Genomic DNA, 27,134 nt, shown 5'->3' with positions numbered 1-27,134 from the left:
GAAGACAGACTTCCTCCATATTGTTTGGATTTCTTTCTCAGTACTCATGTATAATCAACAAAAATAACACTTCCATTTAGAGAGAGAAAAGCTTTGAAGCAAAAGGAGGGGGACGCCCAGAGCCCCACAACCTGTGCCCCGACTCAGCCCCCATCACAGGGCCTTGGGGCACCTCCACTGCCTGATGGCTCAAGATCCCCCAGCTCACACCTAATGTCAAATGCTAGAATCTGGACCTGCTCGGGGTCTGGGCCCAGCCTCATCTGCCCTGACCTGGCCCAGGATGGCAGCCAGAACCTCGGGGCCCCACCAGCACCTCACATGCACAGACCTGGGCCCCACTGCTGATCTTCTGCCGACTGACAAATGATCCTGCCCTTCCCACGAGCTGTGACTCCTGAGTCCATCCATCAGCTGCGCAGCCGGTGCAATCGGAGTTTAATGATGTCATGACAGGAGTGATTACAATTGTTAATTACCTTCCAGCCATCAGCAGCTTCTGCAGGCCCTCGGCCATGCGGCGGCTACCACGGCCACCCTGTGCCTGCACAGACCTCTCCTGGCCTCATCGACCACCCTGCTGTGTTCCCAAAGGCCCTGGGACGTGGGGATGCGCATTTCAGAGGAGGATTTCAAGGCACCAACGTGTCCCCCAGACCCTGGCACTCCGAAGGCCTGAGTGCCTTCCTCACTGGTTTAATTTATCAGAGTCCTGAAGGGAAACACTGACCACATCACTATCTGCTCGAGGTCAAGGGCTCCTCACTGCCGCAGCATAAAGTCTAAACCCCTTAGCTTGGCATTTAAAATGTTCCACGAAGGAAGGTTCCTGCCTTCCTCCCATTACTCAGCTCCACACACCCCACTCATAGAAGTGCCAGCCACGCCGCGTACTTTGCCAGCCCCAGGCCTTTGCCCACGCTGTCCCTTCCACCCAGAAAGTCCTTCACCCATGGCTCCATGCATTCAATTCCTCCTGTTCTTCCGGGCCTGCCTCATGCTAACTCTGCAGGATATGGTCCAGATCCTCCCTCCCGCCCCAGGCCCCAACCCCAAGTAATTTTGGCCTCCTGGGATTTTCAGAAGCACTTCGCCTGACCCTCCTTTCCCACACATCGACTCCCCATTGTAAGTGAGGTATGTGTCCATGTCCTGTCTCTCCCACAGCAGTGAGCACCTCAGGGCAGGGCCTCAGCACCTAGCACAGGGCCTGGCGTGGAGTAAGGGCTCAGAGTCAATGGATGGGTCTTAGAGCTGGCCCAGGAGGGAGGAAATAAAAATGGCCCAGAGAAGGAGGCAGCATGTGCCACGGCTTCCTCTTCGGGGGCGCTGTGCCCACACCCAGGCCCTCACCACCTAACTCAGGAGTAATGGGCCCCTCCCTGGTCTCCCCGTAGCCCACCTCCACCTCCAGCAACCAAAGCAAGCCTTCAGCTGTGAATCAGGGCCTGCTACTCCTTGGCTTCAACAACCCCTGGAGGATAAGTCCCTTAGTTTAGCCTTCAAGGATCTTCACAGCCACAGCAGGTACTTTTAGTGCTGCCTGAACAGCTCACTGCCACCCCTCTCCTCTGAAGACTACACCTCCACACAGAGGCCAAGGCCATGACCACCATGTGTGTCCCTCACACCCTCTCTCCCAGTCACAGGTGACAGGGCCCCACTGGACCTACCTGGTCCAAACTCAGCCAATTAGATTCTCTCTCTTCCCCTGGGAACTGAAAGGTATATAAGTGCTTCAGAGTCATGGGGAGGTTATTGTCCACTTGGAGCCCAGAGAGGACAAATGAAAGGGAGGAGCATGAGGAAGGGGCAGATGAGGGGTTCAGAGACACAAAAAGATTCCAGGAGGCTTTGTAGACCGCGCCCATCCCTCCCCCAGACCCAGTTCCATTGGGTTCCAGCAGAGGCTCCCATCTCCTTAAGCACTGTCCTTTTTTCTCACGCTGGTTTCTGTTAAATGTGTAAAAGATGAAGGAAAGTTTGCTCATCCAGACATGTACAGTGTGGAGCAAACATCGTATGTATTTGGAAGAAATACTCTGAAAAGCCATCTAGGGAGCAGTAGGGTTAGGGGTGGTGGGGATGCTGCCCCCTGAGCGGCAGGTGAGAGCATCTTGCTGCTTCTAGATGCAGTCTGCAGTAGGGGTTCCGGAGAACCAACCATCTCCATTTCAACCCCAGCCCTGCCGCTCACTCACGGTGTAGGACTGGACCAGCTCTCTCTAGCTTCAGTTTCCTCATCTGTAAAACGGGCATGCTGATAATAACAGTGCCTACCTCAAGGGGGTTTTGTGAGAATTAAGTTAATATGTGGAAAGCACATGGTAGTGTCTGTTTAGGGCAAACACCAAGTGTTAGCAAAAGTGGGAGAAGGTGTGGCTATAAAGTGCCTGGAGTCCTGAGGTAAACTCAGGTGTGCAAATTTAAGCCAGGATCTGGGGCACAGGTGAGTTTGAGAAAAAAAGAGCTTAAAGTGGATTATTCACCACTGCGTTCCTGGGGGTGTCCTGCGCACAGAGCAGCCCAAGTCCCTGCTCTCACAGAGCTTCCATTCTAGAAGGGGACAGGCAATCAACAAAGGCCCTGCAGATGAAAACTACAAAGACAACAGAAGCCAGGAAGGCTTGCGGGGGGCGGGGGGTGGGGGGGGTGGGGGGTGGGGGGGTGGGGGTGGGGGGGCTACAGCTGGGTGGCTGGAGGGCTTCCCTGGATCAGGCCGGGACTGAAAAAGGACTAACCACTCCAGGCACCGGCCATGCATGAGGGAAGCCGGCAAGGAGGGAACAGCAGTACCAAGGCTGGTGAAGGTGAGCAGACCATCTGTGAGAGGGCAAGACGGGGCACAGCCCCCAGGCAGGCGGCCGGGCAGGGGCATGGGGAGCAGAACATCTAGTATGGATTCTGTTAGGCTCTTTGCTATAAAGCAGGAACAGAAACAGCCTCGTCCATCTCTGCCTTAAACTTCAGTCCATCCCACTTGCTTATGAACAGTTTTGGACAGTTCAGTTCTCTTTCAGGAAATAGGGGAGGTTCTGAATTGAGCGAGGGACAGAAACCAAGGCAACAGGGGCAAGGTACCCAGTAGTGGGGCAGGGCCCTCCAAGACTCTCTTCCTCCAAACTCAGCCCTTCCTAAAAAGGCTCCACAAAATCCCATATTCACCCAGAGCCCAAGTCTGGTTAACCTGCTGCAAGAAAGAAGCTGAGGGCTTCCCTGGTGGCGCAGTGGTTGAGAGTCCACCTGCCGATGCGGGGGACACGGATTCGTACCCCGGTCCGGGAAGATCCCACGTGCCGCGGGGCGGCTGGGCCCGTGAGCCACGGCCACTGAGCCTGCGCGTCCGGAGCCTGTGCTCCGCAACGGGAGAGGCCACAACAGTGAGAGGCCCGTGTACACCAAAAAAAAAAAAAAAAGAAGAAAGAAGCTGAGAGAACTCACCTTTGTCCTGTTTTCAGCAGGTCTGCTCCCTCAGTGACCTCTAGTGAGGAGAGGCAGGGGCACTGGTTTGGGAGTCCAGCAGACTGGGTGTCAGTCTTTGCTTGGCCACTTGTGTGCCAGATGCCTGGGCAAGTCTCTCAACTGCCCTGCTGTGGAAAATTGGGGTGACAGTTCCTGGGGAAGAAGAGCGGGCCTTGCACACCATGCCAGAAGGTATCCACCTAAAAAGACCCATGCTAGTCGTCCTATTTTCCCTCCTAGGGGACAGTCAGTGGGACGGCATCTTCTCCAATCTGAAGAGCAGTGATAGCTACCCCTTGATGAGTGCCTTCTGGATACCAGGCACATGCTAAAGAAAAAAAATAGCAATAAACACGTTAAAGAAAAAAAAAATGAGTGCCAAGTGGAAGTTTTACCACTGAGCGGGTCACCCAATCTGGCACAGAGTCCAGGCTCTGAGGGATTGCGACTTTGGTGAAGGAGAAACAAATCAGGTATTTGGGGGGTTTTTTAAAAAATAAATATATTTATTTTAGGCTGTGTTGGGTCTTCGTTGCTGCACACGGGCTTTCTCTAGTTGTAGCGAGTGTGGACTACTCTTCGTTGCAGTGCACGGGCTTCTCATTGTGGTGGCTTTTCTTGTCGAGCACGGGCTGTAGGTGAACAGGCTTCAGTAGTTGTGGCACGTGGGCTCAGTAGTTGTGGCTCGCGGGCTCTAGAGCACAGGCTCAGTAGTTGTGGCACACGGGCTTTGTTGCTCTCTGGCATGTGGGATCTTCCCGGACCGGGGCTCGAACCCATGTCGCCTGCATTGGCAGGCAGATTCTTAACCACTGCGTCACCAGGGAAGTCCAGGAATGAGGCTTTTTAAAGCCAAATACCAAGCACTGCTTGCCCTGCTTGAGGAAAGCAAAGCCTCTGAGCTGCCTGCAGCATGGGCTTGTCAGCAGGCATTTGCTGCGTGTGAGGGGCCCATCTCAGGATCATGGCATCTGTTGTACACGGGGCATACCGGGTCCGGGTTATGTGGCCCAGTAGGTCTGCCCCACTGTCAGCAGGCCGGGTGGCCAAGGCAGGGTTTATCACCCTGTACACAGCTCTTCGTGCATTAGCACTGATCCTCAGTGATAACCCCACAAAACACAGCTTCTTATCCCCATATTAAAGTGGGAAATTGAGGCTCAGAGAGGTCAGGGATTCCCCCCCAAGGTCACAGGGGGGCTTAGATTTGAACCTAGATCTGTCTGGCTGCAAAGTACATAACTGTCACATCAAGCCACAGAAATGCCAGCTCTGTAGGGATGACAAGCAGACAGTAGGCAGGCTAAGCTCAGAAGCCTCAGAAGTTTGAGGAAGAGGGGCAGGCAGGGAGGAACCAGGCCAGAATGCTGGGGCCAGGGTTCCCTCCCAGGCCCCTGGGTCGCTGGGAGGTGCACCAGGCTGGCCCAGGGAGAAATGTTGGATTGCTCCCAGATTGCACCAGCCTCCCGCCTCCCCTCAGCACGCCCCGCACCCCGGGGTGATTTTTCAACCCGGACTTTCCAATCTCACCCCTCCCCGGGCAGCCAGACGCCCACACACGCACAGCCCACTGCCAGCCACCCCTGCCTCCTTCCTGGAGCGGCTGGAATCCTGCAGTCGCTCTGCAGACACCCCCTGGTGGAAACAGCTCATTACGGGATGGGGTAAACGCGCTAGAACATTAGCTAAATAAATCAAGCGCTTCGGAGCCCGGCAGCCGCCGCCGGGCAAGGCGGGCCCCCCGCCCTCCCTCCATCCCCCTCCACCCCACCCCACCGCCCGACGCCCACCCCCGCAGGGTTGGAGGATGAGGAGCTGAGAATCCTGGGTTAGCAGAGGGCTTGGGAGCTCGGCAGTCCTGGGTTTGAGTTCCAGGGCTGCCACTTGGTAGCCTGCAACCCAGAGCCAGGGAGGGCCTCCTGGAGCCTCAGTGTCGTCATCTGGACAATGAGGCAGTAACGGGCCCTATTGACGGAGGGCTTCTATGCGCAGTGCCCTCCATAACTCACTGCAGCTGCGTGAGATCCAAGAGGCCATTTCATTTTTCAGAATGGTGAGATTTAGAGCACGTGGCCAGGTTATTTCCAGTCCTGCCAACCCTCTGCCCAAGGTCACTACCGACCCCCTGGCACCGACCTCTGCCCATAGAGGGTACTCTACAATGAAGAGAGCCCTGCAAGGTAGCCAGGTCCTGCAGGGTGACTGGACCTGCAGGGCAACAGGCATCACCTCCTGGGTGCCCAGCAGCCTGGCCACCCTACTAACTCCACGCCCTCCCAGACAAGGAAACCCCAACCAATGGTATAGGGACTGCCAGGGACCAGGAGCCCCAGGTTTCCTGTAGCCTGCTGCCCCTGTGTCCCTGCTACACACCAAGGCCTTTGCAGTCTCTGCTCCCTGCCACGATCCTGGGGCAGTTCAAGGGCTGGCCCCAGTTGCCTTCCCTTCTAGTCCTAGCTCAGATGTTAACCCACTTAGGGCCTTCAGAGAATCCCTCCCCTCCCTGGACCACAGTTTCCTTCTCCGTGCAAGGCTTAGCCTAGAGGACCCTAAGAAGGCTCCTGCTTGCCACTCCCCTCTCCTCCCTGCTGGTCTAGGCAGAGAAGGCAACACCAGAGCTCCTCAGCAAGGAAAAACCACTGTCTAGAGAGCTAATTCCTCCTGCTCTCTGTGGGGTGGAGAAAGGGCTAGAGCCGAAAAAAAAAAAAATTCAATTACTAGACCATCTATTTGTCAACTCCTCCCTCCCCATTGACTTAATTTTCTCCAGCCAGACCCGGAGTCAGAGGAGGCAGAAGGAGTGAGCCCACAGGCCCAACAAGGGAGGGAGAAAAGAGAACTGCAACTGCAACAGGGAGGGGGAAGAGGAAGCCCGCAAATGGACTCAGGGATCGGCCTAGTTGATGCACATCAAGCCAGGAAGCCTCATTTGGGCCAAGAACAAACAAGCAGCACCAGAGATGAGGAATAATATTCCTGTGTGTCAAGCCCTGCCCAGGGACTCAGAGCAGTATCGCTTCCTCCAGGGAGCCTTCCCAGATCTCCCAGTCTGGGTTAGGAGCCCCCTGGGCTCCCACACCCCTTTGGTTCCCCCAACACCATGCTGATATGGTCTGTTAACTTTCATTTATACAACAAATATCTGTGGAGCATAGTACATTACGGGCTAACTGCTGGGGATAGAGCAGAAAACAGAAACTACAGTCTACCAGGAAAGACTGATAATAAAATAAGTATAAACCCATTTGGATTATCTATTGCTGTGTAACCAATAAAGCAAACCTTCCTGGCTTAAAATAACAGCAATAGTTGGCTTCCCTCTCGTGACTTCTGTGGGCAAGGAATTTGGAAAGGGTACAGCTGGGCTGTTCTGGCTCAGGGTCCCCCATGTGATGTAGTTAGACAGCAGCTGAAGACGGAACAGCAGAGGGCTGAGCAGCTGGGGGATAGCCAAGCACCCTTCTCTGGACTTCTCCACATGATCCCTCCACGTAAAGAGTTTGGGCTTCCTCACAACATGGCAGTTTTAGGGCAGTCATGGTAGCTGGCTTGCACCACAATGAATTCTCCAAGAGAACAAAGCAGACGTGCTTGGCATTTTTATGACCTAGACTTAGTCATAAAAATAGTGTCACTTTTTTGTTTTTTTAATATTTAAAATTTATTTATTTTTGGCTGCGTTGGGTTTTCATTGCCACGCACGGGCTTTCTCTAGTTGTGGCGAGCAAGGGCTACTCTTTGTTGCAGTGCGCGGTCTTCTTGCAGTGGCTTCTCTTGTTGCGGAGCACGGGCTCTACGCACATGGGCTTCAGTAGTGGGCTCAGTGGTTGCAGCGTGCAAGCTCTAGAGCGCAGGCTCAGTAGATGTAGCGCACAGGCTTAGTTGCTCCGTGGCAACTTAGTTCGATTCCGGACCAGGGATCGAATCCGTGTCCCCTGCATTGGCAGGCAGATTCTTATCCACTACGCCACCAGGGAAGTCCCCAATAGTGTCACTTCTGCCACACTCTGTAGGTCAAGGCAGTCATCAAGGTCCACGCAGGTTCAAAGAAAGGACACACGGACGACCCCATCTCTTGATTTGATATTAGGAGGGTCAAAGTCATATTAAAAGAGGAGCATATGGGAGGGGATTATATTATTGGAATCATTTCTGGAAAATACAATCTGCTACAAAACCCTCTTTGAATTAAATAAGATCGCCTCCCACCCTCCATTCACCCTTGGAAGTTAACTCCTCCACATTTTACATTTCTGCACATTACCCAGGGACTGACTTGTATTTCCATGATCACCCGATTCCAAATTCTTGCTTTGGCTGTATTTGCTCAATTTTTGGACTATCTCACTGGCCTGTGGGTGCAGACTTTTGTCAGAAGCCATGAAACTTGGCCAGAAACTCACCTGCTGCCTCCATTTCCACAAAACACTCAGCCACAGCAAATGAGGACATGGTGGGCTTTGCTAAGGGTTAAGGAAACCGAGGAGTAGTTCCAGCGACTTGAAATTGAACATTAGACATCCCTGCGCATAACTGAGATTTATGCTTGGGCCTCTTCACTCTACAGACCTCACCCTATCTCTTATCTCCTCTCCTCCCTTTTTTTTTTTTCCTGCCACACCGCGCAGCTTGCGGGATCTTAGTTCCCGGACCAGGGACTGAACCTGGGTCACAGCAGTGAAAGGCCAGAATCCTAACCACTAGGACACCAGGGACTTCCCTTCTCCTCTCCCCTCTTCTCTCTTCCTCAGCCCTTCCTCACAACTCCATCCCTCTCCCAAGTTTTCCCCAGGTAAGCTAAGCAGTTCTCCAAGACCCCTTGCCCTAAACTTGGCCCCAGGCATCCTTTTGGAGGCCCAAAGGGCCTTCCATTTTCAGAGCTGCCTTCCCTAGAAGGTAGCTGTGGATTCCATGACGCAGTGATGAATTTTTCCTCCATTACCCAAGCCAGGACCATCTAGCGGGACGGGGGCTCTAACAGGGAAGGACTTTATATGCAGCACCTCATTTAATCTTTGGAATAAGTCTCTTCTGCCTAGTCTGCTTCCCTCACTGTACCATGAGTCCTTAGAAGCAAGAGCAGCACAAGTTGCTTGGGTCCTTGGAGCCCAAACAGGGTAAGCACTCAAGGAAGACTTATGAAATGACAGCAACTGGATGGCAATGCCACCCGGGACCAAGGGCAACGGTTTGCCAGAGCTCAGGCCCTTCACGCCAACCTGACCTCCCCATCCCCAGAGGACAGACCTGCTCTGAGGAAAGTGCTGTAGGCTGTCCTCAATGCTGGTTGTGGAGCCCCTGACAGGAAGACAGACCAGGAAACCCAGCAGAAACATGTGCAAAGGACACAAGCAATTTCCAGAAGGAGAAGCCCAAATGGCCGACAAGCGCGTGAAGAGCTGCTTATCCTCGCTAACAACGCAAGAAACACAAATTAAAGTGTGGGCACCTTACATTCATCATAGAGGCAAAAATTAGAATGGTGGGTAATACCAAGTGCTGGCAGGCCTGCAGGAGGTAGATGCTCTCACATGCTGCTGCTGGGTCATCCTAGAAAGCAGCCTGACGATAGTTAGTAAAGTTAAGTAGGCGTGTGTCCCATGAGGTAGCAACTGCACCCCTGGTGCACCCCCGGGTATGCCAGGGAAATGCTCACACAGGTCCACAAGGGACTCATCCATGATGTATGCAAGGGTGTTTGTCAAGGAATTATTTGTAAGAGGGAGAAATTCAAGGCAATGTAGGTGCCCATCACCAGGGGGTAATGAATGAGTAAAATGGGGTGGATTTATGCTCAGAAAGCTATAGAGTAACAGGAGGCAACAAAGAGCTCTTCAAACATGTAGTGTTGAGTATGTGCGGGGGCGGGGGGGAGGAAAGACACAGAATGAGACCTCTGGCACCCAAAACAACTCTACAAATTTTACAAAGATACATGTATATTTAGGGTCATATATGGAATTCACTGGAGTGGGTGCTCATGGAAAGAAGAGTCTGGGGGAGGGGACTGAGAATAGAGGGTGATAAGAAGGGAAAAACCCAACACATGTTCTGTATTTACTGTGAGCCAGGCCCAGTATTCAGAGCTGTGTACGTATCATCTCATTTTATCTTCGGAATATTCTATGAGATAGGCACTATTAATAGCACCATTTTTTTCAGATGGGAAAACTGAGGCTTAGAGAGATCGTTACATTGTCCAAGGTCACACCGCTGTGGAAGCGAGTAGAAGGGCCAGGTTTGGACCCCAGGCCTTGGCCATAGTGTTCACCTCCTCCCTGCCCTGCCTGCCTTCACCCCAGTCCACGCTCTGCTGAACTCTGAATTCAGCTCCGTGAGCCTGGCCCTGCTCCTTCACCTGGTGCTGTGGCCTGGGGGTGTGCACTAGGTCGCTGGCATTCAAACCCCAGCTTCCTTCAGACCCTGCCTTTCTTCTGTGTGTCTCCATACCCTGGGACTCCCCCTCCCTCCAGCTCTGGCCCCTCCAAATCCAGCCTCACATGAGCCGGCAAACTACACCCCTCGCCCCCCTCCCCCAAGAATGTATTCATTCCTCCAAGAAAAGCTCAGGTCAGCACTCTCTAGAAGCCAATGGCTCCTACTGCCTGTACACTGAGTCCAGCTCTATCCGGGTGTTCAAAGCCCTCCACAGTCGGACCCCGCTCATGTGGGAGCCTCATCCCCCATTATTCCCCTACATGCTTCTGACGCTGGTTCCACATCGGACCAAGCTTCTGACCTTGACGTGCCATGGCCTTTCACACCCACGTTCAATGCCTTCGCTCAGCCCTTCTCTGCCAGGGGGACCCTGCAATCTGTAGGAACCACCTTCTCCTGGTAAGCCTTCCTGGGGCCTCCTGATGGCTTAGTGGACTAGAGTGATGGCAGACCAACAGGGCTTAGAGAGAGACCACATGGCCCTGCCTCTCACCAACTGTGTCCTCCCTCTATCTCTTTGGTAATAACAACAAGAACAACAAAACATTTCTCAGAGTCTTTTCAGACGTGACAAATATGTGCTCTGGCTGCTTTCTTTTTTATTTTTAAAAATTGATGTGTAACTTACATGTACAGATTTTAACTTCAAAAAATTCAATGAGTTTTGACAAATACCTTCATCAGTTTGATAGTTTCCCTCCCTGAGTCACAGTTTCCCCATCTACAAAATGGGGTAATGTCAACCTTATAGGGTTGTAATAAGAGGGAACAGTAATATGACAAGTGGCCAGCACAGTACCTGGCACACAGCAGGCAGTCAGTAAATGTCTGTTACTACTATTCTTCACAAGCAGCTTGTACCCAGTCTTCAACCACAAAAACTTAAATGAGCATCTACTCTGTGCCCTGGGGATGTATGACCTAGAGACCCAGCGGAAATCAGAAATGGAGGCTACCAGCCTCCTATGGATTATTAAACTATCCTGAGATGGGTGCTGTGATTAAAAAAAAAAAAAAAGCACAAGGGACAATGGGGTTTGAAAGGAGGAACCCAGTTCAGTTTTGGGGATCAAATAGGGCTTCCCAGGTGGAGTAATGCCTGAGTGGCATCTTGAAAAAGTTAACAGTTGGACTTCCCTGGCGGTCCAGTGGTTAAGACTCCACGCTTCCACTGCAGGGGGCACGGGTTTGATGCCTGGTCAGGGAACTAGGATCCTGCATGCCACATGGTCAAAAAAAGAAAAAGTTAACAGTTGAACGAAGATAGGATTCCAGGCAGAGCCAATAGTATGGGCACTGCTCTGATGGTTGGATGGAACACAGTGTACTGGGGGGACTGCAAATAACTCAATGGGCTGGAGTAATGGGAGTGTGAGGGTTGGGCTGAGATGAGTTGGAGAGGCCAGCAAAGGCCTTGAATGCCACGCAAAGGAGAGGGCTTGCCCCTCAGGACACCCAGGAGCCAACAAAGAGGTTAAGAGCAGGGCCACTAAGTGTGTATTTTAGGAAGTCCTCACTGTGCCGTCTTCATTCTGCCTTGACCCGGTTTATTCTTTTTTTTTGTTTTTTTTTTTTTGCAGTACGCGGGCCTCTCACTGTTGTGGCCTCTCCCGTTGCGGAGCAACAGACTCCGGACGCGCAGGCTCAGCAGCCATGGCTCACGGGCCCAGCTGCTCCGCGGCATGTGGGATCTTCCCGGACCGGGGCACGAACCCGTGTCCCCTGCATCGGCAGGCGGACTCCCAACCACTGCGCCACCAGGGAAGCCCCGGTTTATTCTTTCTCTACCTCAGTCTACAAACTCCTTGAAGGCAAGAACCATATCTGATTTTTCTTTAGATCCTTTCTAGAATGAGGCAGGTAAATAAAAGTAGTCATTTCTGCATTCCCAGGGCCTGGTTTCAAGAGGGAGTGTGTTCGCAACGTGCAGTCCAGCCCAGGGCTCAGAAGCCTCTTGGGGCTCCCCAGAGACTGCACGTGGAAATCATGGCTCCTTAGGCCAGCACACAAGGACCACCTGGATCTGGCTTCCTCTCCAGCCACATCTCTCCCCACTGCCCTCTCCCCTTACATTTCAGCTACACCATCTTCAGTTTCATTAAGGGTCATGCTCTCTCAAGACTTGTGCTTGCCTGGGACTTCCCTGGTGGTCCGGTGGGTAAGATTCCACGCTCCCAATGCAGGGGGCCTGGGTTCTAATCCCTGGTCAGGGAACTACATCCCACATGCATGGCGCAACTGAGAGTCCACATGCCGCAACTGAGACCCGGCACAGCCCAAATAAATAAATAAATAAATAAATAAAAAGACTTGTGCTTGCCCATGCTGTTGCCTGTTCATGCCTCTCCCTGGACTGTCTTCTCCCTTTGCCTCTGTGTATCTGACCAATTCCTACTTCTCCCTTGGGACTTAGCACAAGCATCACCTCCTTCAGGGAGCTTTCCCTGATTTCCCTCCAGGTTGGGTGAGGGTTCTCTTAAGACCCCAACAGTCATTATACCACTGTGCTTCTGTGTGCTCTCTGCAGGGAAGGGTGGTCTTGTTCACCTCAGTATCCCCAACGCCTGGCAGGACCTGACAGTGACAGCCTGTGCAAGTCCAAGGAGCAGGGCAGGCTCCGGAAGTCACATGCAGTATTGCTAGGACACAAAAGATGCTCAAAATGAGACTGTCAAGGTGGGAAGGCCCAGATCACAGAGGGTCTCACCACCCTGGGGTTGATCCCCAGGGCAACGGAAGGCAGGGCATGGACTAAAGCAGGGGAGGATGTGCTTTGTGGCTCAGAAGGCTTCGTGCAGGGGACAGTGTGGAGGAAGGCTCAGAGGGGCCAGTTTAGAGCTCCCTGTAGACCCTGTAGGCCGGTAGATTAAGGTGGTGGCTGAGGGACGAGGAGAGAGAACAACTGGGAGAAAGGACCAGACTTGGGGCCTGACTGTTCGTGGGCGACAAGGGAGAGGAAGGAGTGGAAATGACTCCTGGTGCAGCTCTCCTCATCTCTAGGGAGAGAGGAAGGAGGCTAGCAGCCAGCTCTGACACCAGTCACCTTGGACACAAATAACCCCCAGGGACCCTGCCCCCGCTGCGCCGAGCTGCAGCCTCTGACAGTGCCCCCCCTCACCCTATTTTCCCAAGGGGTTGACTGGACGCTCTGCTGGCTCCTTGCCCACCGTTCCCTCCCGCAGTCTGCTCTGTGCCTGCCTGCAGGGGAGGGGCGGCTGCAGAGGCCCTGCTGGGAGGGAGGACCGGCGAGCTGAGGAAACCAGCCCAGCAGACCCCCAACTGAGGAGCAAGGAATAGCCAAGAAGAGAGGGCGAGACAGACAAAAGAGGAGGAGCAGTACAGCAGCACCAAACACCGGAGACACTAGATGCCTTCCTGATCCTCTTGCCCACCCCCCATTTTAGAGATGGGGAAACTGAGGCCCAGAGATGGCAACAGTTTAGGAGCCTAGACCTCAAGTTTCAGCAGACCCACACTCTTCTGTTGGAATCCCTCAGCCTGGAGCAGCCACCTCCACCCTAGTCTGGGTATAGAGCACCACAGCCAACCCCTCAAGTGGAGAGCTGGCCAGCTAGCTGAGCCTATGATTCAGTCCCCCTGAAGTCCCCATGGTATAGAGGGCTGGACTGACAGACAGGGGGCTTGAGTTCTCACTCTGCTGTAGGACTGATTTCTCATCTGTAAAACGCCCTATACTGCTTCTGATAAACCTCTCTACAAGGAGCCACTGAGGGATGAAGGAAGACTTTGTGAATCCAAAAAAGCCACAGAACCCCAGGAGGATTGGGCAAAAAGCCATGTCCCTTAGCAAGTCGCTCCCCTCTCCTGGACTCACTTTCCCCAACTGCTCAAAAGGGTGCTAGATTCATTGATCTTAAAGGTCCAATCCATCACTGGAAGCCGGTAGGACGCACCCACTGTCTGCCAAAGTTTTAAATTCTAGAGCCAACATAAAACCTCACGACCGCAGACTGGCGCTTGGAAGCCCACTTGAGGCCTGTCACGGGTCACCGGGGGAATCACTGCCACCCCTGCCCAGGTACTACTGGCTCCGTCCTCAAGGCCCCTCGCCACCCCGGCTGCAAGCCTACCGCGGTGGCCCCTAGGGGGCAGTGTTGCCCCGAACTTCGGCCGCCGCGGCTGCTGCCCCCGCCCCAACGGGCGCCGGGAGAATACTTGAGTTCTGGGAATGTTTGACACCCCCCAGCACACACACCGCCCCCCGCTGCCAGCCCCAGCCCCGGGGGCTCCCGCGCCGCTTGCAGCCCCGGTGCGGACTAGCTGCTGGCTCTCCCAGCAGAATACACTTCGCAAGGACAGGGCTTTTATTTTTGTTTTCTCGCAGGAATGGGGGGGGGGCAGGTATTGGTCTCAGGCTGCTAGCACGGACTAGGATGTCTCTGTGCTCAGAGATCCGAAGGAGAAATTTGTGGGGAGAGGGGGCTTGTTCTCCTAAGAACCTGTCAGCTGCTTCCCCCATCAACCACGTATCCCTTTGATAAGGGGGTTGGCGGGCATCCACCTCCTCCCCCAGATTCTTCTGCAAGGATCCCCCAACCCCGCCAGGAAGCTGCCCGAGGCGGAGGGTCGGGGCTGCAGGGTCCGATGTGCCCGACCCCACCACTAGCTTCGCCTTCCCCAGCTCAAGCCCAGGGCCAGGGGCCGGGACACAGCCCGCGTCTGAGGGGCTTGGTTTGGGGGGGTGACTTCTGCTGCTAACTACCCCCACCCCCCAGCCCCAGCTGTGAGCAGCAAAGTCAGGGTCTGGAGTGAAGACGGTAAAGGGGAAACGCAGGGAAAACCCCATTCAAGTTTGGTCCAACGGTTTAATGGAGGTGGGGGGGGAGTAGGAAGAATTTAAAAGCCCCGAACCCACGAAACAGACTTTTTAAAAAATTATAATTGAAAACATCTCGAAGTAAGGGCCGCCAGGAGCGGGCCAGCTCCCCCCCCCCGCCCCATCCCCCTCTCCTGCTCCCCGGAGTCCGATGAAGTCATGATAAGTAGGCTGCAAAAAAAAAAGTGGGGGGGTGGCTTGGAGGGGCTGGGGGCACCGGGGTCCCAGGCTGGGGCCCCGCACGGACACAGTTTGGATACTATGGTTACGCGATCCGACCCAAACAGCGAAGGCGGACAACAATAGCGGCCGCCAGAGGAGGAAATTCCTTCCGGGGTGGACGGCGCGGGGGGAGGGGCGCCTGGCTGGAACGCCGAGGCGGCGGCTCGGCCAATCAGCGCGCGGCCGCCGGCGGTTTCAAGGTGCCCCGCGCCGCGCGCCCCCACCCCCTCCCACCCCCCTCCCACCCCACCCCCCCGCGCGCTCCGCTCGGGCGCTGGAATTGCTGAGACGTTTCCCTGCACGCGCCCGGGTAACCCTGCGGGGGCTGCTGCCCAGGCCGACCCCCTCCCCAGCCCTTCTCGCCGCCCCCCTCCCGGAGCCCACCGCCCCGGGAAGACTGAGCGTTCCGCTGCTTGAGTTGCTTGCCGCTGAGGGAGGTGGGGGAAAAAATCCCTCCAAACTACCCCTTTCTGTGGGGTTGGTTCCTGCACAAGCCTGTTTTCTATTTTAAAGCATAGAAAAGAAAAAATGAGAGAGGGAGAAAGGAGAGAGAGAGAACGGGGAGAGCGAAGATCCACCCCAACTCAAGAAGCCTGGGAGGCTCTGACCCCTGCCTGCCTGGCCGCGGGGGCTGTTACATAAGTTGGGTTATTGATATTGGCGGCCCTGGCCGGGCATCTGGCATGCAGAGGTCCAAGGGCAAGGCTGGCATTTAGAAAAGTCCCCCTCCAATTACTGTTACCTGCTTTATACTGGACCAGAGGAACCAGGGGCTCCTCTCGGCCGGCGTCTGGGTTATTTATGTGGTGCCCATGAGGTGACCGTGCCCGCTTCTCCCCCCATCTACCAGAGGGAGTCTGTGCCCAAGTCCCCCTCCTTTAGAAGCCCCGGGCTGGCTCCCGAGCCTCTCTCCCCGCCGCCAGGCCCTCTGCGGTGCCTCCTGCTCTCCTGCCAGCTACCCAAAGCCGGTATCCTGGGCACTACGAGCACCGAGCTGGTCGCGTTCCTTTTTTAAACTGAACCAGGTTTCTGCTTTCTGGTGCCTCCTGAGCTCGGAGCAGCACTCGGATGAGGAGAAGATGCCTTCTTATTCATTGCCTACTGAGAGATTCACTTCTCTGGAAGGCTCTAACGCTTAAAAAGTATTTGCCTCTCTCCCCCACTGACTGTCTCCCTCTCGTCATATATAATGGGGATAGCCCTAATTCTCCAGTTCCTCGCGTGTCTCTTTATAAATAAATAATGAGCTTTTATTAATTATGCACGTATAGTATCTGCAAGCAGATTGCTCTGTCTCTTGATGCTTAACAATATTTTTTTAAAAAAAGGAAAAACCCTCCACACTGAAGCTGGGTATTTTTGTGGTGTTTTTTTTTTTTTTTTCTTCCTGCAAGCAAAAACTTCAAGGGGCCATATGTCCTCCAAGGAAGGGAGAGGAGGGCAGAAGTTGGGGAGTGCATGGGGTAAGAAAGGGAGGGATTAAAGGGGGTCCCTTTGCAGATTTTCAAGGCAGCTGAAGGCGAATTTCAAGTAGCCTGCTCATGTTTGTGATTGAGCTGCTGGTCTGAAAACATACCAGGGTTCGCCTGGGCGTTTGTGTGCTAGGCTGGATGGGCAGCTGTTAATAGTAAACAGGAAACCAGCAAGAAGAGAGCTGGCTGCAGCCCAGTCCCTCTCCCAAATCCGTGCCCCACCTCAGAGCCCCCAAACCCCTGAGCTCTCAAAACACATTGGGTTTCTGCGCACTTGTGCATCAGTTTTTTCCTGGGTGCCCAGCGCAATTCCTGGCACATAGTAAGGGCTCAACAAATATTTGCACGTTGAACAAATGGAGCTTGGAGAACATACCCGGGTGGGGAATGGTTGCACAGTGGCCAGGGGCTAGGTCTTGGGGCAGTATGCCTTGAAGGCATAAAAGTTGGGGCTTTAGTCCTCAGACAATGGGGGAGGGGCTTGCCCCTCCAGATTTCTGGTCCAGGAAGTGACAGAGCAGAGCTGAGCATTAAAAAACTAATCTGAGCGAGGGAGACCAGAGAGAGGTGCAAAGATACAGGCGTCATTAGGCGGAGTCAGTATGGCTAGAGAGAAAAGGATACGGGGGTAGCTTCCTACCTTTAGCACATGGAGATGAGGGACTGGGAGGGGTCAGAGGTGAGCTTTGATTCAAAACATTCTGGTTCCAGTTCTAAACAGCAAGTCTGTATAGAAGGAGAGATTTGAAGGGTGCAGAGATGAAATGCAAGGACTGCTATACAAGAGTCACCTTAGACTGAAATTTTAAAAACAGAAAAAAATAGAGACCCCAGAGGAGGCACATATAATTAATTGCCCATCAGGTTGTTTGTCCAGGGAATTACCATTTGGGACGCAGCGACCCCAAGAGGATCAGGGGCTAGTCGGGGGTCCCACAGCAAGACCGTAGCCCAGCTATCATATCACTCCATGTTTTTTGTCTCCTTCTCAAGTAATTTGCACTACCCGCACCTCATAGGAGAGAAACAGTTTTCTCACCCAGCCCAGGTCAGACCAAGCTTCGCGACAAAAGGGTTAATTAAACTGGGTGTGTGTTGCGCAAGTTCAAAAATATTTTATTTTCAAGGGAGAAGTTCTGGATGCCATTCCCCCTGCCTGTGAGAGGTCTATATATCACCAAGGAGTTAAAACATAAAAATAAAATTGTGCTGGCTGAGGTTACCACAAAGCTATCAAGCTGGGTCTTGTTCCCGGAGTCCTGGCATCTGCTGTGTAATTTGGGGAGCACTGGCTCTCCCAACCGTGGGTGGGGGCGGCTGTCTGACTCCTCTCTTTGTATCTTCCTAATTAAAAGGGACCAGGATCCCTTACCACACGTGTGAAAGGACGTCTCTTGCGCCAAGGAAAGGCGAGGAGATGCAGATGCTATGGGCACTTGAGATTTGGGGAGGGGGTACCCGGATCCAGCATGAACCCACCCCACCACTTCCCACCCATACCCCTGGACCGGATGTGTCATGACCTGCTGTGTGACCTGGAGCAAGGCTCTCAGTTTTCCCACAAATTAAGTTGAGGAAGGGAAAGGAGGTTGGTTGAAGATTAAGGATCCTTCTCGCTCTCTGCTTCCAAGATATGGGTCCAACAGGACCTCAGGGCTATCTTCCCTCGTGGTCTGTTGGGATGGAACCTCTGCCCCCATGCAGTCAACATGCCTGTATCCTGCCCTCAGTTCCAGTTGTGGGCCAAGGTCCAAAAACACAAACCACCTTGAGACCACAAAGGTTCCCAAATTGTAGACATGCCCAAGCTCCAATAGACACTGTCTCCCACACGCAGATGCAGCAAAACCCTAGGTTCAGACACCATCTAGGCTGATAGGTCACCGAGCCCAGCTCACCTGGGATGCACATAAGCCCTCTACAACATCCCAGGCTAGTTGTGTTTGTCCAGCCCCTGCCTGAATGCCTCGCGTGACAAGGAACGCACTATCACTTATGAACCCCAGCACAGTGTACCACTTACTGCTCCTGTCCACCACAAGGTCCTGCTAGTATTTCACAGCCAGCAGGTACCAGGATTGAACTCTTGATGTTGTCCTCGATAGACCTGGTCCTCTTCCACTTCCTCCCACGTATCCTGGCACAGGCAACTGGCACCACAAACTAAAAACTTAGGACTTCTTCCTGATTTCTCATTCCCCCTCCAATTAGTCAGTCCCCAAGTCCTGACATTCAGCCTTCTTACTGTCTCTCCAGTCAGTCCCACCTCCTCATCCCCACTGCCTCCTTATCACTCACCTGTATGGTAGCACCTGCTTCCCAGCTGGTCTCCCTGTCTCCTGTTTAGTCCCATCCAAATTACCCTCCATGCTGCCTACCAGCGGGCTCTTTCTAAACCCTTAACCTGAATGTGACACTCCTCTGCTTATAAATAAATGATGACTTGAGTTGCCCACATGACCAAACTCCAAAATTCCTTAGCACAGTATTCAAGGACTTTCTCGATGTGGTACAGACACAATGAGATCCCATCGCCCACTCCTCCCGGCAAATTTACCTCACAACGCAGCCACACCGAATGGCGCGCTGTTCCCTGAACACACTTTGTTCTTGCATGCCGGTGTCTCAGTCCATGCAGTGCCCTCCACCTAGGACACCGCTCTCGGCATTGAAGAAAGAAATGAAAAGTACAGGGTCCCTGCCCTAGAGGAACCCACATTCTAGAGCTGCACTCTCCGCTATGATACCCACTCACCATGCGGACCGATTGAGCCTATGAGATGTGGCTAATTCAAACGGAGGTGAGCAGTAAGTGCAAAATACACACCAGATTTCAAAGACGTATTACAAAAATAATAATAGTAATGTAAATATTTTTTGTTAATAATTTATGTGGATTCCATGTTTATCATATTTTTGATATTTGGGGCTTAATCAAATATATTAGTAAAAGTAATTCCATCCGTTTCTTTTTACTTTTTACAACGTGGCTACTGAAGTACCAGTGCGCCTCCCGTTTGTGACTTGAGGGGTATGTCTGCGAGACAGCGCAGCCAGGAGTACAGACGTGGAAACCAGTGGTTCGAATGATGATGTTGGGGGGTGACGATGGGGGGAAACACAGAGTGCTAGAGGCCAAGGTGAAGGCAGCGCCCCCCGTCTGATGGTGGTGGGTTTAGGCTTGCCAGCACGGCCGTGTCCTCAGACAGCACCTGGTCCAGCTGGCTCACAAGGACAAGTGCTGGCAGAAGCAAGTGCAGAAAGGGAGGTAAGGAGTACATTCAGAGCTCACTCAGCTCCCACCCAGGCACCTTCGCTGGAAGCCATCCCTGACCCCCCGTCCCATGCCCCAGCCTGGGTGAGTGCTCCTGAGGGCTCCCACAGCCCCTCTGCTTCCTTCCCGGTCACAGCACTGAGCAGTCTGCGCTGTCATCACCTTTGATGCGTGTGACCATCTGCCCACCCTCCCCGCTCAGGCCTGAGGGTGGGCGGCACCTCACGTCCTCACAGTGGTGTCCCAGGGCTTGGCACAGGGGTGGGGGGGGGGACCTCAGTGAATGTTTGTTGAAAGTTGAATGAATTCCTTCGTTCAACAAACATCCATTGACCCTGAGCGACCTTTCCAACTACATCCTTCCACAACCCCACACATCCTGAAACGTGCCTTCCACCAACCAACCGTATGAGCCCACGTTGCTGCCCAGAACAGTGACGGTGCTGGGTTTCACTGAGCACCGACCATGGTTACAGTACTTATGTAGGTTATCCTGTTTCATTTTCTCTATAATCCTGTGAGATAGATTCCCTATATCCCCATTTTTGTACAGGTGAGGAACTTGAAGCTTAGAGAAGTGAGGTGACTTGCCTAAGACCAAGGTCACTCGGTAGGTCTGGACGGAGCTGACTTTCACAAATCCACCCTCCAATCCCCAGGCCTACGGCCTAAGACAGGGCTCATGCAGGGTTTTCCTGGTACTATCCCGGTAGACTGCTCTTCACCCCCTCCCTTTACTTGCTTTCTCCTCCTTTTCCCTCTGTGTCTCCAGCCTGTGAGAAGGCTGTGTTTAATGCAGACGCCAGCCATAGGGAGGGCCCCTACCCCACACCCTGTGCAGGGGAAATGCCTCCCCCCAAAGGCCGCCCGGGGCTGAGCACCCCACCCCCAGCCGAGGAAGGGAGGAGGGAGAGAAAGAGAAACCCACCGGGGCCTCTGGGGCACAGCCCTGAGGAGCCCCGGTGTTTGGTTTCAATTAGGAGGACAAATTCCAGGAAGCCAGGCCAGTGCTGGGGGCGGGGGGTGCTCAGAGCAGGGCTCAGAATGAGGAGGCCCCTGGAATCTGGCCGCAGGAAGAGGCTCCCTTAGGGTGAGGGGCCCGCTGGGGAAGAAGCCTGGCCCCCAGGGCCCGATTGAGGTCCCAGTTCATGGCTGCCAACTTGCAGTGTGCTATCAGGGGTGTGGAGAATATGGGGCAGGTGCCTGGCACCCAGTAGGCTCTTGTGGGCCCAGGAAGTGGGGGCCAGCAGAGCTTCTGTTCATGCTTGCACTGTTCTCCACGTTCCACCTCTGGGCGTGGGGAAGGGTGCCCGGTGGTTGACGATGCAATCTGCTGCATGGCAAGCTGAGGGCTGGGCCCTGGGGCCCCCAGATGACTGAAGCTGAGAGCTCGTGCACAGTCCAGGAGCGACGGGTACACATAACTGCTGTGCCACGTGGCCAACATCAGAACAGCACCAAAAGCAAGGCTCTGGAGGCTCAGAGGAGAATGGAAGATCCAAGAGGGAAAGAGCCTCATCTGTCCTGTTTATGCTGGTGTCCCCGGCCCCTAGCATCATGTCTGGCACAGAGAAAGCACCCAATAGATAGTCATTGAATTCATGGATGAACCGTTCTGGGAAATTTCAGGGAAAGCTTCTTAGAAGAGGAATGTATCTAAGCAGGGTTTTAAGAAATGAATCAAAGCTTGGAGTCCAAGAAAGGGAAAAAGGGCATTCCAAGCAAAGGAAATAGTTGATGGAGAGATGAGGCAGCAGGGAGCACATGGCAAAGTGTTCATTGATTCACTCATTCAACAAATATTGGGGCTTCCCTGGTGGCACAGGGGTTAAGAATCCGCCTGCCAATGCAAGGGACATGGCTTTGAGCCCTAGTCCAGGAAGATCCCACATGCCACGGAGCAGCTGAGCCCGTGTGACACAACTACTGAAGGCCACGCACCTAGAGGCCACGCTCCACAACAAAGAGAAGTCCCTGCAATGAGCAGCCCGCGCACCGCAACGAAGAGGGGCCCCTGCTCGCTGCAACTAGAGAAAGCCCGCGTGCAACAAAAAAGACCCAACGCAGCCATAAATAAATAAATGTGTGACTCTTTAAAATATATATATATATAGATGTGGATGGACCTAGAGTCTGTCATGCAGAGTGAAGTAAGTCAGAAAGAGAAAAACAAATACCATATGCTAACACACATATATGGAATCTAAAACAAACAAACAAACAAACAAATAAATAATGGCTCTGAAGAACCTAGGGACAGGACAGGAGTAAAGACGCAGACGTAGAGAATGGACTTGAGGACACGGGGAGGGGGAAGGGTAAGCTGGGACGAAGTGAGAGAGTGGCATGGACATATATACACTACCAAATGTAAAATAGGTAGCTAGTGGGAAGCAGCCGCATAGCAGAGGGAGATCAGCTCGGTGCCTTGTGTCCACCTAGAGGGGTGAGATAGGGAGGGTGGGAGGGAGACGCAAGAGGGAGGAGATATGGGGATATACATGTATGTATAGCTGATTCACTTTGTTATACAGCAGAAACTAACACACCATTGTAAAGCAATTATACTCCAATAAAGATGTTAAAAAAAAAAACAAATATTGATGGTGCGCCTGTGACGGTCCAGGCATTGTGCTCTGCAGATGGCTGTGGCCAGACTGGAAGGGGATGAGCTGTAGGAGGAGGCAGGGGCCAGACCACAGTGGTAGGAGTGGGGGTGGGCTTGTGTGTTTTGTAAGGGAGTCAGGACTCTGCCCTGTAAGGTATGGGTGGGGCGGGGGTGGGGCCCTGAGGAGGTTGATATCTTCTGGAAGAAATCATGGTAATATAGGACTAGAGCATGGGAGGAGTCCTACCATGCAGATGAGGAGGCTGAGGCTCTGAGCTCTGTTGGCACTTGCTCACGGACAGCTAGGTAGGCAGGAGCAGAGCCGGGCCTCTGGAGTCCCACAACCCAGGGCTCAGCCTCCTGTACCAGGTCTCTCAGCTCTCCCCCAGTCCAGCCCCACCCTCAGTCAAAATCCTGGGTCTCTGGCTCCAGTTGGCTAACTCCCTTTCTGGGTACCTCTCCTCCTCTCTCTGGACCAAAGGGCTTGGACTAACGTAGAGTCTTCCAAAGTGTGGGTCAGGTCCACCCAGTGGGATGGGGGATGAGGTCAGGGAGGACGCAGACCTGGCCACAGACCACGGAACCTCAGCTCGTTTCAGGAAAGCTACTCCTTTTTGATTCTTGCTCCTGACTAAGTCAAGGAGAAGGAGAAAAGCCCATTTTGAGGCTGGAATGTCTTTAACACCTCTCTGATGCTTGCTAATTCCCTTCATAGCAAAGAGAGAGGCTACCTAGCAAGCAAAAGTTATCTAAGCTAGAACTGCTTTGTTTTCATTGAATTAATTCTTGTATTTACCTTCTGTTTTTGGAAAGCCAAAACAGTACAAATAGTTTCTTTTGTTAAAGTTTGGTAAAAGTGAGTTAATTTAAGCAGATGAGGTAAGAAGATACAGCAAAAGTCATGGAGGCGGTACTAATGACCAGGCTTTAGGGACATCCTGTCTGGGGCACCTCTGACTCTTCAGTTCTGACATCAGCCATTTTTCTAGGAAACTTAGAGTTTAGGTACATGCAGTATGCAGGATCATGGACCAGGGATCGAAACCACGCCCCCTGCAGTGGAAGAGCACAGTCTTAACCACTGGACCACCAGGGAAGTCCCCTGTTCATCTTTTTTACTTTTTATTTTATTTATTTATTTATCTATCTATCTGTTTGGCTGTGTCGGGTCTCGGTTGCAGCACGCGGGACCTTTCGTTGCAGTGTGCAGGCTCTTCGTTGCAGTGCGCAGGTTTCTCTCTAGTTGTGGTGCACGGGCTCCAGATCACAGGCTCAGTAGTTGTGGCGCACGGCATGTGGGATCTTAGTTCCCTGACCAGGGATTGAACCCGCGTTCCCCTCACTGGAAGGCGGATTCTCAACCACTGGACCACCAGGGAAGTCCCCATCTTTCTTAAAAAGGGGGAGAATGGGACTTTCCTGCAGGTCCAGTGGTTAAGACTCCATACCCCCAATGCAGGGGGCACAGGTTCGATTCCTGATCAGGGAATTAAGATCCCGCATGACGTGTGTGCGGCCAAAAAAAAATTAAAAATATAAAAAGGAGAAGGTAGGAATTTCACTGGGCATTTCACAATGGAATTAACTCTATTTACCGAGGAATTTCCCTCAGCACACTTCAATGCCAGCTGCAACACTCTGACCATGCCCTCCGTGAAGGTGGGGATGAGGAAGGTAGCCAATCCTGAGCCATTGTCAATGTCCTTCTCATGATTCTGGGGGTGGTCTAAGGAGGGAACTGTCTTTCTGTGTGTCCCATCTACCTGGCTGATTCCTACTCCCCTGCTGGGGAGCCCTTTCTCAATCCCCCAGTATCCCCCAACCTGAGTCAGGGCCTCCTGTGGGACTCCAGCTTCCTTAGCATCCCAGGCACCCTAAGTCATCATTGCCTGTGTGTGTGCCTACTGTCCCATAGGGGGGGAGACAGTGCCTACGTTGTCTCTACATTCCAGCGCCCAGCACAAGGTCTGGAAAAGCAGATGCTCAATAAAGCTTTGCTGAGTTGAAGAGGGCACTTTTTAGTGTGCATGGTGCTGACATTAGTTCCAATCTCTCTGGGACCTTTCATGGGATTACTTTTCCTCTCTTGAGTCTCCTGAAGGGAAAGCTGCCCGTGAAGAGTAGTGAGAGGCAGGGGAAAGGTCAAGATCTAACATCAGATAGATGTGCGTTGAAATCCTGCTTTGCTGGTCAACTGATTTAGCTGAACCAGCGTATTGTTAAAGGGGATCCTAATCCCTACCACAGAGGAAGATCGGGCATGATGAATACAGGAAACAATGTGAGAAGAGCAACATCCACGGGTCAGGGACACACTTGCTTATTAAAACATGGAAGTGTTAGAACTGTAGAAAGTGCAGAAAGCCCAGACATCTGGAGGAACTCATTCTGCCCAAGGGACTGAAGCAGGGAAAGCTCTCTACTTGAGGGGACTTTTGAGTTGGGCTTTGAAGGATGAATACGAGTCCCCCATAAACAGAGGAAATTGAGATGAAAAGGCAAAGTGTCACATAGGGAGAGCACTCCCAGCCTCTACATGGAACTACAGCAAGAAGAATTTTAGTTAAGAAGAAGAAAGGACTTCTCACTCCAGAGCTTGGGGACAATTCTAGTCCAGATTTGACTAAAGGTGTAAAGTGGCCCAAGAAGGGTCAAGGGCCCCTTCATCATAAGTCAAAGGCCAACTTGTCCATCCCCCTATGGCTAAGCCACCCAATTACTTTGTCCCTAAACCTGCTTCCTTTGTGCTAGAAGGGAGTCCCTCCTTAAGTGAGGAGGGGAAGAAGAAGGAGGCTCCCCTCTGATTCCTGGGTTTATAGCCAACAGTCTGGGCCCAGGGCCAAGCAGCCCCCTTCCCTCCCTCTCCAAGAGCCTGATCCCCACACTGCCTAGCTCCTTCATTTCTCCCTGCAGCCTTGATCCAGGGCAGTGATACCAAATTGGAAAATAAGCCCCCTCTCCTGGGCCAGGGAGGGACAGAAGGAGGCAGGGCCCATTTTCTAGGTCAGAACGCCTTGTCCTTGCCCTTCCTCCCCCAGCCCATGTTTTTCAAAACTAGACCTTGGGGAGAGAGGGAGAGGGGAGAGTGTGGATGCTTTTGTGTGTGTGACTGAGTGTGTACGTCTGTGTGAAGAGAGGGAGAGGGAGGGAGAGAGAACAGAGCCTGGGAGTGTGTGTGTGGCTGTGTGACTGCGTGACTACTTGCAAGAGAGACAGGGGGTGTGTGTGTGTGTGTGTGTGTGTGTGTGTGTGTGTGTGTGTGTGTGTGTGTGTGTGTGTGTGTGTGTGTGTGTGTGTGTGTGTGTGTGTGTCACTCCAGCAGCAGGCTGTACCTTAAAGGCACAGACCCTGCCTCTACCCTGCTCCACTCCACCTCCACCCCAGCCAGAAACACCTCCCACCACCATCAGCCGGGAACCAGAGCCGGCCAGTCCCTAGTGACTCCTGCGGAGAGGAGGGAAGCAAGCCCCGCTCCCTGGCTGAGGCTTCGAGAGCTCAGACACAGGTCCTCCAGGAGGAAGAGGAGAGGGGCTTTATCCCCAAGGAAAGGAGGGCCTCCCAGAGCACAGGGCGCTGGTGTGGGCAGGAGGCCCAGCTCTGGGCCAAGACTGCCTGCTTAAGGGTCCCAGCTCTTCACTTACTAAGGGCGGGGTGGGTGGAAGGAGGCCACAACCTCCACACTCTCTCACAGGCTGGGGACTCGGAACAGAACTGTGCAGCGGTCCCGGATGGAGACCATGGCATATGGGTGGTGGCAGGACACCCTCGAGGGCAGACGAGAAGGCCCCCTCTCAGGTCAGGCAGCCTTCCTGCCATCTTGGCGGCTGGAGTGTGCAGAACCAAGAGCAGGGGTGTTTGTTTTTTTCCCACAGCAACCTGCCCCTCCCCCCATGCTCACACAGGGTTTTGGCTCCAAGGCAGGAGGTGATGGGTGGAGCATTGAGAGGCTAAGACCCGGTTTCTGCCTTGGCCTCCGACTCCCTGCCTGACCCTGGACAGGTCCCCTACCCTCTCTGGGCAGCCGCTGCCTGCTCTGTGTAATGCAGACATTGGGTTCAGAGAATCTACCAGCTCTTCTGGCTCTGACATTCCCTGGTTCTGGGTCCTATGACGGGCATCATGCAATGAGAACATGTCTCCATTGGAAGAGGATCAGAAATTACCCAGCCCTGAATACTCCTGGCCCTATCCCAGAACCACAAAAAAGTAGGGTGCGCTTAAGTGCCCATGAAAGTTTCCTGGTCCACCTCCTCCATTTCACAGGGGAGGAAACTGAGTCTGGGAGGTGGAGGATGAAGGTAATGATTTGCCCGAGATGTACAGGGACTGGGAGCCCAAGCCAGGACTGGAGCCCTGGTCCCCTGGTCAAAGGGGGTTCCTCCAGCTACTCCGCTGAGCCCGAGTCGCCAAAGAGGCAGCAGGAGCCGGGAGGTCGGGAGGTCCGGAGGAGGAGGAACAGCTGGGGGTGCCGCCCAGCCGCCCCGGCCCCGCGGGCCCCTTCCGGCCCCTCCCCCAGCCTGCGCACCGTCCTGCCACCTGCTCCCCCGCCCAACGGGAGGGGCTGCCGCCCCCCCCCGTCCCCATGGCAACACGCGCCCCGGGGCCGGCCGCCCTGGCCTCCTTGCCGCGGCGCAGCCCATCTGGCCCCAAGCCTTCCCCAGCTGGGTCGCCTGAGGCCTCGGCCGCCGGGGGATCCTCACAACACCCCAGGGGCCGGAGACCAGGGCTGGAGCGACAGCACTCATACTACCCATGCCAGCACCTGGGCTGGCCGCTGGGTTCATCCTGATGGGTCAGAAGCCACCCTACCCTACAGGACCT

At 53.6% G+C, this 27,134-nt stretch overlaps 1 long non-coding RNA gene across 1 annotated transcript; it reads right to left on the bottom strand.

The window, feature by feature from the left end:
- Positions 1 to 3,965: 3,965 nt before the first annotated feature.
- LOC137210522 (uncharacterized) lies at positions 3,966 to 18,825 on the bottom strand. The gene is made up of 3 exons (XR_010936600.1): positions 18,730 to 18,825; positions 17,072 to 17,157; positions 3,966 to 4,094 (listed from the first exon to the last, which is right to left on the bottom strand). It is a non-coding gene; the product is annotated as an uncharacterized lncRNA (long non-coding RNA).
- Positions 18,826 to 27,134: the final 8,309 nt, after the last annotated feature.

This window comes from Pseudorca crassidens, chromosome 2 (assembly GCF_039906515.1).
Source record: "Pseudorca crassidens isolate mPseCra1 chromosome 2, mPseCra1.hap1, whole genome shotgun sequence".
Classification (NCBI taxonomy): Eukaryota; Metazoa; Chordata; class Mammalia; order Artiodactyla; family Delphinidae; genus Pseudorca; species Pseudorca crassidens.
This window is presented reverse-complemented; position numbering and strand designations above follow the sequence as displayed.